Source organism: Melospiza melodia, chromosome 1, assembly GCF_035770615.1.
Source record: "Melospiza melodia melodia isolate bMelMel2 chromosome 1, bMelMel2.pri, whole genome shotgun sequence".
Lineage (NCBI taxonomy): Eukaryota > Metazoa > Chordata > Aves > Passeriformes > Passerellidae > Melospiza > Melospiza melodia.
Genome location: NC_086194.1, coordinates 59,938,300 through 59,957,350, shown reverse-complemented (window position 1 = coordinate 59,957,350; position 19,051 = coordinate 59,938,300).

Here is a 19,051-nt window from a genome sequence, read left to right as displayed (position 1 = left end):
TGCCTATCGTAGCTTTTCAGGAGCCAGCCGGTCACTCCCAGCCATAGGCCCCCAGACACAAACCTCGGCCCGTTTCCCTGGCAAACAAAAGTAAGCTGCCCCGCTTCTGCATGGCAGATTGCAGGAGCTACTTAGTACTATCAAACCAGCCCGACTTGGCACTGGTGACACCTCTGGTCTGGGAACCATCCTGCCTATCGTGGATTTTCAGGGGCCAGCCGGCCACTCTCAGCCATATGCCCCAAAAACAAACCACGGCCCTTTTCTCTGGCAAACAAAACTCAACTGCCCCTCTTCTGGATGGCAAACTTTAGGACTCACTTTGTACTACGAAAACCGCCCGACGTGGCACTGGTGCCACCTTGTGTCAGGGAACCATCCTGCATATCGAGCTTTTTAAGGAGCCAGCCGGCCACGCCCAGCCATATACCCCCAAAAACAAACCACGGACCATTTCTCTTGGAAACAAAAATCCGCTGCCCCGCGTCTGGATGGCAGATTGCAGGAGCCACTTTGCACCATCAAACCAGCCCGACTTGGCACTGGTGCCACCTTGGGTCTGGGAACAATCCTGCATATCGTGGATTCTAAGGAGCCAGCCGGCCACTCCCTGCCATAGGCCCCCAAACAAAAACAACGGCGCTTTTCCCTGGAAAACAAAATTCGCCTGCCAGCATTTTGATGGCAGATTGCAGGAGCCACTTGGTACTATCAAATCATCCCAACTTGGCACTGGTGCCACTATGGGTCTGGGAACCATCCTGCCTATTGTAGCATTTCAGGAGCCAGCCGGTCACTCCCAGCCATAGGCCCCCAGACACAAACCTCGGACCGTTTCCCTGGCAAACAAAATTAAGCTGCCCCGATTCTGGATGGCAGATTGCAGGAGCCACTTGGTTGTGTCAAACCAGCCCGACTTGGAACTGGTGCCACCTTGGGTCTGGGAACCATCCTGCGTAACGTGGATTCTAAGCAGCCACCCGGCCACTCTGAGCCACAGGCCCCCAAACACAAACAACGGCGCTTTTCCCTGGAAAACAAAACTCGCCTGCCAACTTTTTGATGGCAGATTGCAGGAGCCACTTGGTACTATCAAACCAGCCCAAATTGGCACTGGTGCCACCTCTGGTCTGGGAACCATCCTGCCTATCGTAGCTTTTCAGGAGCCAGCCGGTCACTCCCAGCCATAGACCCCCAGACACAAACCTCGGCCCGTTTCCCTGGAAAACAAAAGTAAGTTACCCCGATTCTGGATGGCAGATTGCAGGAGCCACTTGGTACTATCAAATCAGCCCAACTTGGCACTGGTGCCACCATGGGTCTGGTAAACATCCTGCCTATCGTAGCTTTTCAGGAGCCAGCCGGTCACTCCCTGCCATAGGCCCCCGGACACAAACCTCGGCCCGTTTCCCTGGCAAACAAAAGTAAGCTGCCCCGCTTTTGGATGGCAGATTGCAGGATGCAGTTGGTACTTACAAACCAGCCCGACTTGGCCCTGGTGCCACCTCTGGTCTGGGAACCATGCTGCGTAACGTAGATTCTACGAGGACAGGCGGCCACTCCCAGCCACAGGCCTCTAAACAAAAACAACGGCGCTTTTCCCTGGAAAACAAAACTCGCCTGCCAACTTCTTGATGGCAGATTGCAGGAGCCACTTGGTACTATCAAACCAGCCCAACTTGGCACTGGTGCCACCATGGGTCTGGTCACCATCCTGCCTATCGTAGCTTTTCAGGAGCCAGCCGCTCACTCCCAGCCATAGGCCCCCAGACAAATACCTCGGCACGTTTCCCTGGCAAACAAAAGTAGGCTGCCCCGCTTCTGGATGGCAAATTGCAGGACGCACTTGGTACTACGAAAACAGCCCGACTTGGCACTGATGCCACCTTGGGTCAGGGAACAATCCTGTGTATAGAGCTTTTTATGGAGCCAGCCGGCCACGTCCAGTCATATACCCCCAAAAAAAAAACCACGGAACTTTCCTCCAGCAAACAAAAATCCGCTGCCCCGCATCTGGATGGCAGATTGCAGGAGCTATTTAGTATTATCAAACCAGCCCGACTTGGCACTCGTGGCACCATGAGTCTGGTAACCATCCTGCCTATCGTAGCTTTTCAGTAGTCAGCCGGTCACTCCCAGCCATAGGCCCCCAGACAAATACCTCGGCCCGTTTCCCTGGGAAACAAAAGTAAGCTGTCCCGCTTCTGGATGGCAGATTGCAGGAGTCACTTGGTACTATCAAACCAGCCCAACTTGTTCCCAGACCCAAGGTGGCACCAGTGCCAAGTGGGGCTGGTTTGATGGTGCAACGTGGCTCCTGCAATCTGCCATCCAAAAGCGGGGCAGCTTACTTTTGTTTGCCAGGGAAACGGGCCGAGGTTTGTGTCTGGGGGTCTATGGCTGGGAGTGACCGGCTGGCTCGTGAAAAGCTACGATAGGCAGGATGGTTCCCAGACCAGTGGTGGCACCAGTGCCAATGTTGGGCTGGTTTGATAGTACCAAGTGGCTCCTGCAATCTGCCATCAAAAAGTTGGCAGGCGAGTTTTGTTTTCCAGGGAAAAGCGCCGTAGTTTTTGTTTGGGGGCCTGTGGCTCAGAGTGGCCGGGTGGCTGCTTAGAATCCACGATACGCAGGATGGTTCCCAGACCCAAGGTGGCACCAGTGCCAAGTCGGGCTGGTTTGACACAACCAAGTGGCTCCTGCAATCTGCCATCCAGAATCAGGGCAGCTTAATTTTGTTTGCCAGGGAAACGGTCCGAGGTTTGTGTCTGGGGGCCTATGGCTGGGAGTGACCGGCTGGCTCCTGAAATGCTACAATAGGCAGGATGGTTCCCAGACCCAGAGTGGCACCAGTGCCAAGTTGGGATGATTTGATAGTACCAAGTGGCTCCTGCAATCTGCCATCAAAATTTGGCAGGCGAATTTTGTTTTCCAGGGAAAAGCGCCGTTGTTTGTGTTTGGGGGCCTGTGGCTGGGAGTGGCCGGCTGGCTCCTTAGAATCCACGATATGCAGGATTGTTCCCAGACCCAAGGTGGCACCAGTGCCAAGTCGGGCTGGTTTGATGGTGCAAAGTGGCTCCTGCAATCTGCCATACAGACGCGGGGCAGCGGATTTTTGTTTCCAAGAGAAATGGTCCGTGGTTTGTTTTTGGGGGTTTATGGCTGGGTGTGGCCGGCTGGCTCCTTAAAAAGCTCGATATGCAGGATGGTTCCCTGACACAAGGTGGCACCAGTGCCACGTCGGGCGGTTTTCGTAGTACAAAGTGCGTCCTAAAATTTGCCATCCAGAAGAGGGGCAGTTGAGTTTTGTTTGCCAGAGAAAAGGGCCGTGGTTTGTTTTTGGGGGCATATGGCTGAGAGTGGCCGGCTGGCTCCTGAAAAGCTACGATAGGCAGGATGTTTACCAGACCCATGGTGGCACCAGTGCCAAGTTGGGCTGATTTGATAGTACCAAGTGGCTCCTGCAATCTGCCATCCAGAAGCGGGGCAGCTTACTTTTGTTTGCCAGGGAAACGGGCCGAGCTTTGTGTCTGGGGGCCTATGGCTGGGAGTGACCGGCTAGCTCCTGAAAAGCTACGATAGGCAGGATGGTGACCAGACCCATGGTGGCACCAGTGCCAAGTTGGGCTGGTTTGATAGTACCAAGTGGCTCCTGCAATCTGCCATCAAAAAGTTGGCAGGCAAGTTTTCTTTACCAGGGAAAAGCGCCGTTGTTTTTGTTTGGGGGCCTATGGCTGGGAGTGGCCGGCTGGCTCCTTAGAATCCACGATACGCAGGATGGTTCCTAGACTTGACGTGGCACCAGTGCCAAGTTGGGCTGGTTTGATAGTACCAAGTGCGTCCTGCAATCTGCCATCCAGAAGTGGGGTAGCTTACTTTTGTTTGCCAGGGAAACGGGCCGAGGTTTGTGTCTCGGGGCATATGGCTGGGAGTGACCGGCTGGCTCCTGAAAAGCTACGATAGGCAGGATGGTGACCAGACCCATGGTGGCACCAGTGCCAAGTTGGGCTGGTTTGATAGTACCAAGTGGCTCCTGCAATCTGCCATCAAAAAGTTGGCAGGCGAGTTATGTTTTCCAGGGAAAAGCGCCGTTGTTTGTGCCTGGGGCCCTATCGCCTGGAGTGGACGGATGGCTAATTAGAATCCACGATACACAGGATGGTTCCCAGACCCATGGTGGCACCAGTGCCAAGTTGGGCTGGTTTGATAGTACCAAGTGGTTCCTGCAATCTGCCATCCAGAAGCGGGGCAGCTTACTTTTGTTTGCCAGGGAAACGGTCCGAGGTTTGTGTCTGGGGTCCTAAGCCTGGAAGTGACCGGCTGGCTCGTGAAAAGCTACGATAGGCAGAATGGTGACCAGACCCATGACGGCACCAGTGCCAAGTTGGGCTGGTTTGATAGTACCAAGTGGCTCCTGCAATCTGCCATCAAAAACTTGGCAGGCGAGTTTTGTTTTCCAGGGAAAAGCGCCGTTGTTTGTGTTTGGGGGCCTGTGGCTGGGAGTGGCCGGCTGGCTCCTTAGAATCCACGATACTCAGCATGGTTCCCAGACCAAAGGTGGCACCAGTGCCAAGTTGGGCTGGTTTGATAGTACCAAGTGGTTCCTGCAATCTGCCATCCAGAAGCGGGGCAGCTTACATTTGTTGGCCAGGGAAACGGGCCGAGGTTTGTGTCTGGGGGCCTATGGCTGGGAGTGACCGGCTGGCTCCTGAAAAGCTACGATAGGCAGGATGGTGACCAGACCCATGGTGGCACCAGTGCCAAGTTGGGCTGATTTGATTGTACCAAGTGGCTCCTGCAATCTGCCATCAAAAAGTTGGCAGGCGAATTTTGTTTTCCAGGGAAAAGCGCCGTTGTTTGTGTTTGGGGGCCTGTGGCAGGGAGTGGCCGGCTGGCTCCTGAAAAGCTACGATAGGCAGGATGGTGACGAGACCCATGGTGGCACCAGTGCCAAGTTGGGCTGGTTTGATAGTACCAAGTGGCTCCGGCAATCTGCCATCAAAAAGTTGGCAGACGAGTTTTGTTTTCAAGGGAAAAGCGCCGTTGTTTGTGTTTGGGGGCCTGTGGCTGGGAGTGGCCGGCTGGCTGCTTAGAATCTACCATACGCAGGATGGTTCCCAGACCAGAGGTGGCACCAGTGCCAAGTCGGGCTGGTTTGATAGTACCAAGTGCGTCCTGCAATCTGCCATCCAGAAGCGGGACAGCTTACTTTTGTTTGTCAGGGAAACGGGCCGAGCTTTGTGTCTGTGGGCCTACGGCTGGGAGTGACCGGCTGGCTCCTGAAAAGCTACGATAGGCAGGATGGTGACCAGACCCATGGTGGCACCAGTGCCAAGTTGGGCTGGTTTGATAGTACCAAGTGGCTCCTGCAATCTGCCATCAAAAATTTGGCAGGCAAGTTTTGTTTTCCAGGGAAAAGTGCCGTTGTTTTTTTTTGGGGGCCTATGGCTGGGAGTGGCCGGCTGGCTCCTTAGAATCCACGATACGCAGGATGGTTCCCAGACCTGAGGTGGCACCAGTGCCAAGTTGGGCTGGTTTGATACTACCAAGTGCGTCCTGCAATCTGCCATCCAGAAGCGGGGTAGCTTACTTTTGTTTGCCAGGGAAACGGGCCGAGGTTTGTGTCTCGGGGCCTATGGCTGGGAGTGACCGGCTGGCTCCTGAAAAGCTACGATAGGCAGGATGGTGACCAGACCCATGGTGGCACCAGTGCCAAGTTGGGCTGGTTTGATAGTACCAAGTGGCTCCTGCAATCTGCCATCAAAAAGTTGGCAGGCGAGTTTGTTATCCAGGGAAAAGCGCCGTTGTTTGTGTTTGGGGGCCTGTGGCTGGGAGTGGCCGGCTGGCTCCTTAGAATCCATGATACGCAGGATGGTTCCCAGACCAGAGGTGGCACCAGTGCCAAGTTGGGCTGGTTTGATGGTGAAAAGTGGCTCCTGCAATCTGCCATCCAGAAGCGGGGCAGCTTACTTTTGTTTGCCAGGGAAACGGGCCGAGCTTTGTGTCTGGGGGCCTATGGCTGGGAGTGACCGGCTGGCTCCTGAAAAGCTACGATAGGCAGGATGGTGACCAGACCCATGGTGGCACCAGTGTCAAGGTGGGCTGGTTTGATAGTACCAAGTGGCTCCGGCAATCTGCCATCAAAATTTGGCAGGCGAGTTTTGTTTTCCAGGGAAAAGCGCCGTTGTTTGTGTTTGGGGGCCTGTGGCTGGGAGTGGCCGGATGGCTAATTAGAATCCACGATACGCAGCATGGTTCCCAGACCTGAGGTGGCACCAGTGCCAAGTCGGGCTAGTTTGATGGTGCAAAGTGGCTCCTGCAATCTGCCATCCAGAAGCGGGGCAGCTTGCTTTTGTTTGCCAGGGAAACGGGCCGAGGTTTGTGTCTGGGGCCTATGGCTGGGAGTGACCGGCTGGCTCCTGAAAAGCTACGATAGGCAGGATGGTGACCAGACCCAAGGTGGCACCAGTGCCAAGTTGGGCTGGTTTGATAGTACCAAGTGGCTCCTGCAATCTGCCATCAAAAAGTTGGCAGGCGAGTTTTGTTTTCCAGGGAAAAGCGCCGTTGTTTGTGTTTGGGAGCCTGTGGCTGGGAGTGGCCGGCTGGCTCCTTAGAATCCACGATACCCATGCTCATTCCCAGACCTGAGGTGGCACCAGTGCCAAGTCGGGCTAGTTTGATGGTGCAAAGTGGCTCCTGCAATCTGCCATCCAGAAGCGGGACAGCTTACTTTTCCTTGCCAGGGAAACGGGCCGAGCTTTGTGTCTGGGGGCCTATGGCTGGGAGTGACCGGCTGGCTCCTGAAAAGCTACGATAGGCAGGATGGTGACCAGACCCATGGTGGCACCAGTGCCAAGTTGGGCTGGTTTGATAGTACCAAGTGGCTCCTGCAATCTGCCATCAAAAATTGGCAGGCGAGTTTTGTTTTCCAGGGAAAAGCGCCGTTGTTTGTGTTTAGGGGCCTGTGGGTGGAAGTGGCCGGATGGCTAATTAGAATCCACGATACGCAGCATGGTTCCCAGACCTGAGGTGGCACCAGTGCCAAGTCGGGCTAGTTGGATGGTGCAAAGTGGCTCCTGCAATCTGCCATCCAGAAGCGGGGCAGCTTACTTTTGTTTTCCAGGGAAAAGCGCCGTTGTTTGTGTCTGGGGGCCTGTGGGTGGGAGTGGCCGGATGGCTCCTTAGAATCCACGATACGCAGGATGGTTCCCAGACCAGAGGTGGCACCAGTGCCAAGTTGGGCTGGTTTGATAGTACCAAGTGGTTCCTGCAATCTGCCATCCAGAAGCGGGGCAGTTTATTTTTGTTTGCCAGGGAAACGGTCCGAGGATTGTGTCTGGGGGCCTAAGCCTGGAAGTGACCGGCTGGCTCGTGAAAAGCTACGATAGGCAGGATGGTGACCAGACCCATGACGGCACCAGTGCCAAGTTGGGCTGGTTTGATAGTACCAAGTGGCTCCTGCAATCTGCCATCAAAAACTTGGTAGGCGAGTTTTGTTTTCCAGGGAAAAGCGCCGTTGTTTGTGTTTGGGGGCCTGTGGCTGGGAGTGGCCGGATGGCTCCTTAGAATCCACGATACTCAGCATGGTTCCCAGACCAGAGGTGGCACCAGTGCCAAGTTGGGCTGGTTTGATAGTACCAAGTGGCTCCTGCAATCTGCCATCCAGAAGCGGGGCAGCTTACTTTTGTTTGCCAGGGAAACGGGCCGAGGTTTGTGTCTGGGGGCCTATGGCTGGGAGTGACCGGCTGGCTCCTGAAAAGCTACGATAGGCAGTATGGTGACCAGACCCATGGTGGCACCAGTGCCAAGTTGGGCTGATTTGATAGTACCAAGTGGCTCCTGCAATCTGCCATCAAAAAATTGGCAGGCGAATTTTGTTATCCAGGGAAAAGCGCCGTTGTTTGTGTTTGGGGGCCTGTGGCAGGGAGTTGCCGGCTGGCTCCTGAAAAGCTACGATAGGCAGGATGGTGACCAGACCCATGGTGGCACCAGTGCCAAGTTGGGCTGGTTTGATAGTACCAAGTGGCTCCGGCAATCTGCCATCAAAATTTGGCAGGCGAGTTTTGTTTTCCAGGGAAAAGCGCCGTTGTTTGTGTTTGGGGGCCTGTGGGTGGGAGTGGCCGGATGGCTAATTAGAATCCACGATACGCAGCATGGTTCCCAGACCTGAGGTGGCACCAGTGCCAAGTCGGGCTAGTTTGATGGTGCGAAGTGGCTCCTGCAATCTGCCATCCAGAAGCGGGGCAGCTTGCTTTTGTTTGCCAGGGAAACGGGCCGAGGTTTGTGTCTGGGGGCCTATGGCTGGGAGTGACCGGCTGGCTCCTGAAAAGCTATGATAGGCAGGATGGTGACCAGACCCATGGTGGCACCAGTGCCAAGTTGGGCTGGTTTGATAGTACCAAGTGGCTCCTGCAATCTGCCATCAAAAAGTTGGCAGGCGAGTTTTGTTTTCCAGGGAAAAGCGCCGTTGTTTGTGTTTGGGGGCCTGTGGCTGGGAGTGGCCGGCTGGCTGCTTAGAATCCACGATACGCAGGATGGTTCCCAGACGTGAGGTGGCGCCAGTGCCAAGTCGGGCTGGTTTGATACTACCAAGTGCGTCCTGCAATCTGCCATCCAGAAGCGGGACAGCTTACTTTTTTTTGTCAGGGAAACGGGCTGAGCTTTGTGTCACGGGGCCTATGGCTGGGAGTGACCGTCTAGGTCCTGAAAAGCTACGATAGGCAGGATGGTGACCAGACCCATGGTGGCACCAGTGCCAAGTTGGGCTGGTTTGATAGTACCAAGTGGCTCCTGCAATCTGCCATCAAAAATTTGTCAGGCGAGTTTTGTTTTCCAGGGAAAAGCGCCGTTGTTTGTGTTTGGGGGCCTGTGGCTGGGAGTGGCCGGCTTGCTAATTGGAATCCACGATACGCAGGATGGTTCCCAGACTTGAGGTGGCACCAGTGACAAGTCGGGCCAGTTTGATGGTGCAAAGTGGCTCCTGCAATCTGCCATCCAGAAGCGGGGTAGCTTACTTTTGTTTGCCAGGGAAACGGGCCGAGGTTTTTCTCTGGGGGCCTATGGCTGGGAGTGACCGGGTGGCCCCTGAACAGCTACGATAGGCAGGATGGTGACCAGACCCAAGGTGGCACCAGTGCCAAGTTGGGCTGATTTGATAGTACCAAGTGGCTCCTGCAATCTGCCATCAAAATGTTGGCAGGCGAGTTTTGTTTTCCAGGGAAAAGCGCTGTTGTTTGTGTTTGGGGGCCTGTGGCTGGGAGTGACCGGCTGGCTCCTTAGAATCCACGATACACAGGATGGTTCCCAGACCAGAGGTGGCACCAGTGCCAAGTCGGGCTGGTTTTATACTACCAAGTGGTTCATGCAATCTGCCATCCAGAAGCGGGGCAGCTTAATTTTGTTTGCCAGGGAAACGGGCCGAGCTTTGTGTCTGGGCGCCTATGGCTGGGAGTGACCTGCTAGGTACTGAAAAGCTACGATAGGCAGGATGGTGACCACATCCATGGTGGCACCAGTGCCAAGTTGGGCTGGTTTGATAGTACCAAGTGGCTCCTGCAATCCGCCATCAAAAAGTTGGCAGGCGAGTTTTGTTTTCCAGGGAAAAGCGCCGTTGTTTGTGTTTGGGTGCCTGTGGCAGGGAGTGGCCGGCTGGCTCCTTAGAATCCACCATACGCAGGATGGTTCCCAGACTTGTCGTGGCACCAGTGCCAAGTCGGGCTGGTTTGATAGTACCAAGTGCGTCCTGCAATCTGCCATCCAGAAGCGGGGCAGCTAACTTTTGTTTGCCAGGGAAACGGGGCGAGGTTTGTGTCTAAGGGCCTATGGCTGGGAGTGACCGGTTGGCTCCTGAAAAGCTACGATAGGCAGGATGGTGACCAGACCCATGGTGGCACCAGTGCCAAGTTGGGCTGGTTTGATAGTACCTAGTGGCTCCTGCAATCTGCCATCAAAAAGTTGGCAGGCGAGTTTGTTATCCAGGGAAAAGCGCCGTTGTTTGTGTTTGGGGGCCTGTGGCTGGGAGTGGCCGGCTGGCTCCTTAGAATCCACGATACGGAGGATGGTTCCCAGACCAGTGGTGGTACCAGTGCCAAGTTTTGCTGGTTTGATGGAGAAAACTGGCTCCTGCAATCTGCCATCCACATGCGGGATAACTTACTTTTGTTTGCCAGGGAAACGGGTCGAGGTTTTTGTCTGGGGGCCTATGGCTGGGAGTGACCGGCTGGCTCCTGAAAAGCTACGATAGGCAGGATGGTGACCAGACCCATTGTGGCACCACTGTCAAGTTGGGCTGGTTTGATAATACCAAGTGGCTCCGGCAATCTGACATCAAAATTTGGCAGGCGAGTTTTGATTTCCAGTGAATAGCGCCCTTGTTTGTGTTTGGGGGCCTATGGCAGGGACTGACCGGCTGGCTAATTAGAATCCACGATACGCAGCATGGTTCCCAGACCTGAGGTGGCACTAGTGCCAAGTCATGCTAGTTTGATGGTGTAAAGTGGCTCCTGCAATCTGCCATCCAGAAGCGGGGTAGCTTACTTTTGTTTGCCAGGGAAACGGGCCGAGGTTTGTGTCTGGGGGCCTATGGCTGCGAGTGACCGGCTGGCTCCTGAAAAGCTACGATAGGCAGGATGGTGACCAGACCCATGGTGGCACCAGTGCCAAGTTGGGCTGGTTTGATAGTACCAAGTGGCTCCTGCAATCTGCCATCAAAAACTTGGCAGGCGAGTTTTGTTTTCCAGGGAAAAGCGCCGTTGTTTGTGTCTGGGGGCCTGTGGCTGGAGTGGCCGTCTGGTTCCTTAGTCTCCACGATACGCAGGATGGTTCCCAGACCAGAGGTGGCACCAGTGCCAAGTCGGGCTAGTTTGATGGTGCAAAGTGGCTCCTGCAATCTGCCATCCAGAAGCGGGGCAGCTTACTTTTGTTTGCCAGGGAAACGGGCCGAGGTTTTTCTCTGGGGGCCTATGGCAGGGAGGGACCGGCTGGCTCCTGAAAAGCTACGATAGGCAGGATGGTGACCAGACCCATGGTGGCACCAGTGGCATGTTGGGCTGATTTGATAGTACCAAGTGGCTCCTGCAATCTGCCATCAAAATATTGGCAGGCCAGTTTTGTTTTCCAGGGAAAAGCGCCGTTGTTTGTGTTTGGGGGCCTGTGGCTGGGAGTGACCGGCTGGCTCCTTAGAATCCACGATACGCAGGATGGTTCCCAGACCCAAGGTGGCACCAGTGCCAAGTTGGGCTGGTTTCATAGTACCAAGTTATTCCTGCAATCTGCCGTCCAGAAGCGGGGCAGCTTACTTTTGTTTGCCAGGGAAACGGGCCGAGGTTTGTGTCTGGGGGCCTATGGCTGGGAGTGACCGGCTGGCTCCTGAAAAGCTACGATAGGCAGGATGGTGACCAGACCCAAGGTGGCACCAGTGCCAAGTTGGGCTGGTTTGATAGTACCAAGTGGCTCCTGCAATCTGCCATCAAAAAGTTGGCAGGCGAGTTTTGTTTTCCAGGGAAAAGCGCCGTTGTTTGTGTTTGGGGGCCTGTGGCTGGGAGTGGCCGGCTGGCTCCTTAGAATCCACGATACGCAGCATGGTTCCCAGACCAGAGGTGGCACCAGTGCCAAGTAGGGCTGGTTTTATAGTACCAAGTGGCTCCTGCAATCTTCCATCCAGAAGCGGGGCAGCTTACTTTTGTTTGCCAGGGAAACGGGCCGAGGTTTTTGTCTGGGGGCCTATGGCTTGGAGTGACACGCTGGCTCCTGAAAAGCTACGATAGGCAGGATGGTGACCAGACCCATGGTGGCACCAGTGCCAAGTTGGGCTGGTTTGATAGTACCAAGTGGCTCCTGCAATCTGCCATCAAAAAGTTGGCAGGCGAGTTTTGTTTTCCAGGGGAAAGCGCCGTTGTTTGTGTTTGGGCGCCTGTGGGTGGGAGTGGCCGGCTGGCTAATTAGAATCCACGATACGCAGCATGGTTCCCAGACCAGAGGTGGCACCAGTGCCAAGTCGGGCAGGTTTGATAATACCTAGTGGATCCTGCAATCTGCCATCCAGAAGCGGGACAGCTTACTTTTGTTTGCCAGGGAAACGGGCAGAGCTTTGTGTCTGGGGGCCTATGGCTGGGAGTGACCTGCTAGGTCCTGAAAAGCTACGATAGGCAGGATGGTGACCATATCCATGGTGGCACCAGTGCCAAGTTGGACTGGTTTGATAGTACCAAGTGGCTCCTGCAATCCGCCATCAAAAAGTTGGCAGGCGAGTTTTGTTTTCCAGGGAAAAGCGCCGTTGTTTGTGTTTGGGTGCCTGTGGGTGGGAGTGGCCGGATGGCTCCTTAGAATCCACGATCGGGAGGATGGTTCCCAGACCTGAGGTGGCACCAGTGCCAAGTTGGGCTGGTTTGATAGTACCAAGTGCGTCCTGCAATCTGCCATCCAGAAGCGGGGCAGCTTACTCGTTTGCCAGGGAAACGGGCCGAGCTTTGTGTCTGGGGGCCTATGGCTGCGAGTGACCGTCTAGGTCCTGAAAAGTTACGATAGGCAGGATGGTGACCAGACCCATGGTGGCACCAGTGCCAAGTTGGGCTGGTTTGATAGTACCAAGTGGCTCCTGCAATCTGCCATCAAAAATTTGGCAGGCGAGTTTTGATTTCCAGGGGAAAGCGCCGTTGTTTGTGTTTGGGGGCCTGTGGCTGGGAGTGGCCGGCTTTATAATTGGAATCCACGATACGCAGGATGGTTCCCAGACCTGACGTGGCACCAGTGCCAAGTCGGGCTAGTTGGATGCTGCAAAGTGGCTCCTGCAATCAGCCATGCAGAAGCGGGGTGGCTTACTTTTGTTTGCCAGGGAAAATGGCCGAGGTTTTGTCTGGGGGCCTATGGCTTGGAGTGACCGGCTGGCTCCTGAAAAGCTACGATAGGCAGGATGGTGACCAGACCCATGGTGGCACCAGTGCCCAGTTGGGCTGGTTTGATAGTACCAAGTTGCTCCGGCAATCTGCCATCAAAATTTGGCAGGCGAGTTTTGTTTTCCAGGGAAAAGCGCCGCTGTTTGTGTTTGAGGGCCTGTGGCTGGGAGTGTCCGGCTGGCTCCTTAGAATCCACGATACGCAGGATGGTTCCCAGACCTGAGGTGGCACCAGTGCCAAGTTGGGCTAGTTTGATGGTGCAAAGTGGCTCCTGCAATCTGCCATCCAGAAGCGGGGCAGCTTACTTTTTTTTGCCAGGGAAACGGGCCGAGGTTTGTGTCTGGGGTCTATGGCTGGGAGTGACCGGCTGGCTCCTGAAAAGCTACGATAGGCAGGATGGTGACCAGACCCATGGTGGCACCAGTGCCAAGTTGGGCTGGTTTGATAGTACCAAGTGGCTCCGGCAATCTGCCATCAAAAAGTTGGCAGGCGAGTTTTGTTTTCCAGGGAAAAGCGCCGATGTTTGTGTTTGGGGGCCTGAGGCTGGGAGTGGCCGGTTGGCTCCTAGACTCCACGATACGCAGGATGGTTCCCAGACCTGAGGTAGCACCAGTGCCAAGTCGGGCTGGTTTGATAGTACCAAGTGCGTCCTGCAATCTGCCATCCAGAAGCGGGGCAGCTTACTTTTGTTTGCCAGGGAAACGGGCCGAGGTTTTTCTCTGGGGGCCTATGGCAGGGAGTGACCGGCTGGCTCCTGAAAAGCTACGATAGGCAGGATGGTGACCAGACCCATGGTGGCACCAGTGCCAAGTTGGGCTGGTTTGATAGTACCAAGTGGCTCCTGCAATCTGCCATCAAAAAGTTGGCAGGCGAGTTTTGTTTTCCAGGGAAAAGCGCCGTTGTTTGTGTTTGGGGGCCTGTGGCTGGGAGTGGCCGGCTGGCTCCTTAGAATCCACAATACGCAGGATGGTTCCCTGACCTGAGGTGGCACCAGTGATAAGTTGGGCTGGTTTGATAGTACCAAGTGCGTCCTGCAATCTGCCATCCAGAAGCGGGGTAGCTTACTTTTGTTTGCCAGGGAAACGGGCCGAGCTTTGTGTCTGGGGGCCTATGGCTGGGAGTGACCGGCTGGCTCCTGAAAAGCTACGATAGGCAGGATGGTGACCAGACCCATGGTGGCACCAGAGCCATGTTCGGCTGATTTCAAAGTACAAAGTGGCTCCTGCAATCTGCCATCAAAAGTCAGCAGGCAAGCTTTGTTTTCCAGGGAAAAGCGCCGTTGTTTGTGTCTGCGGGCCTGTGGCTGGAGTGGCCGGCTGGCTCCTTTAAACACACGATACGCCGGATGGTTCCCAGACCCAAGGTGGCACCAGTGCCAAGTTGGGCTGGTTTGATAGTACCAAGTGGTTCCTGCAATCTGCCATCAAAATGTTGGCAGGCGAGTTTTGTTTTCCAGGGAAAAGCGCCGATGTTTTTTTTTGGGGGCCTGTGGCTGGGAGTGGCCGGCTGGCTCCTTAGAATCCACGATACGCAGGATGGTTCCCAGACCAGAGGTGGCACCAGTACCAAGTCGGGCTGGTTTGATAATAACAAGTGGATCCTGAAATCTGCCATCCAGAAGCGGGGCAGCTTACTTTTGTTTGCCAGGGAAACGGGCCGAGCTTTGTGTCTGGGGGCCTATGGCTGGGAGTGACCGGCTGGCTCCTGAAAAGCTACGATAGGCAGGAAGGTGACCAGACCCATGGTGTCAGCAGTGCCAAGTTGGGCTGGTTTGATAGTACCAAGTGGCTCCTGCAATCTGCCATCAAAAAGTTGGCAGGCGAGTTTTGTTTTCCAGGGAAAAGCGCCGTTGTTTGTGTTTGGGGGCCTGTGGCTGGGAGTGGCCGTCTTGCTAATTGGAATCCACGATACGCAGGAGGGTTCCCAGACCTGAGGTGGCACCAGTGACAAGTCGGGCCAGTTTGATGGTGCAAAGTGGCTCCTGCAATCTGCCATCCAGAAGCGGGGCAGCTTACTTTTGTTTGCCAGGGAAACGGTCCGAGGTTTGTGTCTTGGTTCCTATGGCTGGGAGTGACCGGCTGGCACCTGAACAGCTACGATAGCCAGGATGGTGACCAGATCCATGGTGGCACCAGTGCCAAGTTGGGCTGATTTGATAGTACCAAGTGGCTCCTGCAATCTGCCATCAAAAAGTTGGCAGGCGAGTTTTGTTTTCCAGGGAAAAGCGCCGTTGTTTGTATTTGGGGGCCTGTGGCTGGGAGTGGCCCGCTGGCTCCTTAGAATCCACGATACGCAGGATGGTTCCCAGACCCAAGGTGGCACCAGTGCCAAGTTGGGCTGGTTTGATAGTACCAAGTGCGTCCTGCAATCTGCCATCCAGAAGCGGGGCAGCTTACTTTTGTTTGCCAGGGAAACGGGCCGAGGTTTTTGTCTGGGGGCCTATGGCTGGGAGTGACCGGCTGGCTCCTGAAAAGCTACGATAGGCAGGATGGTGACCAGACCCATGGTGGCACCAGTGCCAAGTTGGGCTGATTTGATAGTACCAAGTGGCTCCTGCAATCTGCCATCAAAAAGTTGGCAGGCGAGTTTTGTTTTCCAGGGATAAGCGCCGTTGTTTGTGTTTGGGGGCCTGTGGCTGGGAGTGGCCAGCTGGCTCCTTAGAATCCACGATACGCAGGATGGTTCCCAGACCCAAGGTGGCACCAGTGCCAAGTTGGGCTGGTTTGATAGTACCAAGTGTCTCCTGCAATCTGCCATCCAGAAGCAGGGCAGCTTACTTTTGTTTGCCAGAGAAATAGGCCTAGGTTTTTGTTTGGGGGCCTGTGGCTAGGAGTGGCCGGCTGGCTCCTAAGAATCCACGATACGCAGGATGTTTCCCAGACCCAAAGTGGCACCAGTGCCAAGTCGGGCTGGTTTGATAGTACCAAGTGGCTCCTGCAAACTCCATCAAAAAGTTGGCAGGCGTGTTTTGTTTTCCAGGGAACAGCGCCGTTGATTTTGTTTGGGGGCCTGTGGCTGGGAGTGGCCGGCTGGCTCCTTAGAATCCACGATACGCAGGATGGTTCCCAGACCCAAGGTGGCACCAGTGCCAAGTCGGGCTGGTTTGATTACACCAAGTGGCTCCTGCAATCTGCCATCCAGAAGTGAGGCAGCTAAGTTTTGTTTGCGAGAAAAAAGGGCCGTGGTTTTTGTTGGGGGCCTGTGGCTGGGAGTAGCCGGCTGGCTCCTTAAAATCCACGATAGGCAGGATGGTTCCCAGACCCAAGGTGGCACCAGTGCCAAGTCGGGCTGGTTTGATAGTACCAAGTGGCTCCTGCAATCTGCCATCCAGAAGCGGGGCAGCTGAGTTTTGTTTGCCAGAGAAAAAGGCTGTGGTTTGTGTTTGGGGGCCTGTGGCTGGCAGTGGCCGGCTGGCTCCTGAAAATCCACGATACGCAGCATGGTTCCCAGACCCAAGGTGGCACCAGTGCCAAGTGGGGCTCGTTTGACAGTGTCAAGTGCCTCCTGCAATCTCCCATCCAGAAGCGGGGCAGCTGAGTTTTTTTTGCCAGGGAAACGGACCTTTGTTTTTGATTGGGCTCTGTGGCCGAGAGTGGTCGGCTGTCTCCTGACAATCCACAATACGCAGGATGGTTCCCAGACCCAAGGTGGCACCAGTGCCAAGTCGGGCTGGTTTGATAGTACCAAGTGTCTCCTGCAATCTGCCATCCAGAAGCGGGGCAGCTGAGTTTTGTTTGCCAGAGAAAAGGGCCGTGGGTTGTGTTTGGGGGCATATGGCTGGGAGTGGCCACCTGGCTCCTTAAAATGCACGATACGCCGCATGGTAACCAGACGCAAGGTGGCACCAGTGCCAAGTCAGGCTGTTTTTGTAGTACCCAGTGGCTCCTGCAATTTGCCATCCAGAAGCGGGGCAGTTGAATTTTGTTTGCTAGAGAAAAGGGCTGTGGTTTGTGTTTGGGGGCCTATGGCTGAGAGTGGCCGGCTGGCCCCTGAAAATCAACGATAGGCAGGATGGTTCCCAGATCCAAGGTGGCACCAGTGCCAAGTAAGGCTGGTTGTATGGTTCAAAGTAACTCCTGCAATCTGCCATCCAGAAGCGGGACAGCTGAGTTTTTTTTTGCCAGAGAAAAGGTCCATGGTTTCTTTTTGGGGCATACGGCTGGGAATTGCCGGCTGGCTCCTTAAAATGCTCGATACACAGGATGGTTCCCAGAGCCAAGGTGGCACCACTGCCAAGTCGGGCTCTTTTTGTAGTACCAAGTGCGTCTTGCAATTTGCCATCCAGAAGAGGGGCAGTTGAGTTTTGTTTGCCAGAGAAAAGGGCCGTTGTTTGTGTTTGGGGGCCTGTGGCTGGGAGTGTTCGGCTGGTTCCTGAATATGTACGATACGCAGGATTGTTCCCAGATCCAAGGTGGCAGCAGTGCCATGTTGTGCTGGTGTGATAGTCCCAAGTGGCTCCTGCAATCTGCCATCCAGAAGTGGGGCAGCTGATTTTTGTTTGCCAGAGAAAAGGTCCGTGGTTTGTTTTTGGGGGCATATGGCTGAGAGTGGCCGGCTGGCCCCTGAAAATCCACGATACACAGGATGGTTCCCAGATCCAAGGTGGCACCTGTGCCAAGTCGGGCTGATTTGATAGTACTAAGTAGCTCCTGCAATCTGCCATCCAGAAGCGGGGCAGCTTACTTTTGTTTGCCAGGGAAACGGGCCGAGGTTTGTGTTTGGGGGCCTATGGCTGAGAGTGACCGGCTGGCTCCTGAAAAGCTACAATAGGCAGGATGGTGACCAGACCCATGGTGGCACCAGTGCCAAGTTGGGCTGGTTTGATAGTACCAAGTGGTTCCTGCAATCTGCCATCCAGAAGCAGGGCAGCTGAGTTTTGTTTGCCAGAGAAAAGGGCCTTGGTTTGTGTTTGGGGGCATATGGCTGGGTGTGGCCAGCTGGCTCCTTAAAATGCACGATATGCAACATGGCTCCCAGACCCAAGGTGGCACAAGTGCCAAGTTGGGCTGGTTTGATAGTACCAAGTGGCTCCTGCAATCTTCCATGATCACGTGGAGAAATACTTTCTGGTTTCAGCCTCATGCTCTTTCTTCTCTCCCTCAACTTCTCTATCACCTCTCATCTGGTTCACATGCGCTGTCTTCAAGGTCCACAGGCTACTTTTCACAGAATCTTCTGGCCTGATGAAGTAAGGATGATGAATAGAACAGAGCTGGGATCTATTTTCCAGTTTGGATAAAATGCATTCTGCACACAAATCCAAGGAGAACGGGCTGCCCCGATGCCCAGAAAATCTTTCACTCCTGCTAGTGTTCTACGTCAACCGCAACTTAGTCTGAAAGAAAAGCTTTTTCTCTGAGAGCATCTGAGAGGTTTGCATGAAGCACTGATATCTGACATATGCAATTTTGAATAGGAGAGGAAAAAGAAAATGGCAAGGAGTTTTTAATTTTAGTGGTTTCAATTTTAATTTCCGTGCACTTTTTCAAAACTTGTCAGCTCAAATGCCCATCAACATCTTTTAGTCATCTGTAAGTCAGTATTCATATAAAATGTGCTTCAAATCCAAAGAATTTCAAATTTGCACTCCAAGCTTCTATGCCTAGATTTATGATTTCCTACACATATTAGATGAAAGGAAGGCCTTTTTTACTGTGGGAGTGCTGGAACACTGGAACAGGTTGCCCAGAGAAGTTGTGGGTGTCCCATCCCTGAAAGTATTCAAGGTCACCCTGGACGGGGCTTGGAGCAGCAACAAAGGAGAAGCTTGATGGTAGAGAAACAAAGTTGGACTATAGAAGAAACTCGGATTGAAGTATAGGATCAAGTTTTCTCTCAGCTCTTGGGGTAAATTCAAAGTTGTACAAAATGACATTTATCTGTGCTATTCACTACTGTAACAGAAAGTTTCATGAAAACTGTACAGAAGATAGTAAATTTTAAAAGAGATAAGAATTACAGCATAAAATCCATGGGATAGGTTACAACATGAGACACTCTCTAAGAGAAAATCTCTGTGTTTCAGCACTTCATCGGGGTAAGATTTCATGAAGTGCCAAAGAAGGCGGCAAAATATCATTCGGGACATTATTTACTGGAATTCAGCCTGGCCATTAGTAGGAACTGCCTTTGAACATATCATGTAGATATACCACACA